Source organism: Wasmannia auropunctata, unplaced genomic scaffold (genome assembly GCF_000956235.1).
Source record: "Wasmannia auropunctata unplaced genomic scaffold, wasmannia.A_1.0 LD310067.1, whole genome shotgun sequence".
Classification (NCBI taxonomy): domain Eukaryota; kingdom Metazoa; phylum Arthropoda; class Insecta; order Hymenoptera; family Formicidae; genus Wasmannia; species Wasmannia auropunctata.
In genome coordinates this window covers 3675-4576 of record NW_012052823.1, presented here as the reverse complement: position 1 = coordinate 4576, position 902 = coordinate 3675, and positions in this window count along the sequence as shown.

The following is a 902-nucleotide window of genomic DNA, read 5'->3' as shown; positions in this document are numbered from 1 at the left end:
ATTCATATTTAATTATAATTAATTCATGTATTATGACCAGATTATGCGTTACAAATTTATAATCACGATTATTATTAAAAGTAGTTGTTAAGAAAATGCAGGCAAAGAAAAGATTTATTATTTTAAGAAAGATTATCCACCTCTGCAGATTTAAAGCAAAAATATGCCAACTTTGAAGTAAGAGGAAACTCCTAAGGCTAATTCTTACAGAAAAAATGTTAAAAATCAGATTTTCTATTTCGTTTTCTCATTCAAAGTACATATTGTTGGACCGATCTTCGTTCGTTCTTCTTTGGCGTCCCTCCTTTGCAGCCTGAAAGTATAAAATTTATGAATAAAAATAATTAAAAACATAAGAGATATAAAAATATTTAAACAAATCAGTGTAATTTTTTGTAACCTTAATTGTAAATAATTATCGGGCGCCTTGAATTGTGCCGCGCACATCGGCACTCGTGATGACACCCGGTTCCGCGGGAGCCACGGCTACTTCCGCGGTTTCCGCGCCATCCGCGGCTTCCGCGCCATCCGCGGTTTCCGCGCCATCCGCGGCTTCCGCGCCATCCGCGGCTTCCATGATTACCGCCCCGCCGCCCGCGCCAACGGTCTTCCCTGCTGTTGGCGGACGTTTGTCCATATCTACAGTAACAAAATTAAAACTTCACTTACTTTACTCTCCAAAAATAGGCAAAATTCAAGAAAGTGTAACTTTGCTTCCACCAATTGCTTCCACTTTTGAGATGGAACTACTATCACCGCCATTTTCTGATACTGCCGATAAAATCATAGGCAAAGAGAATGGAAGTGGTTCGAGTCAGAGCTACTCAGACATAAATTGTCAATAAAATGTGGTGCGTGTCCGTGTTATATCCACAAAGTGGATGGAGAATATGTATATAACA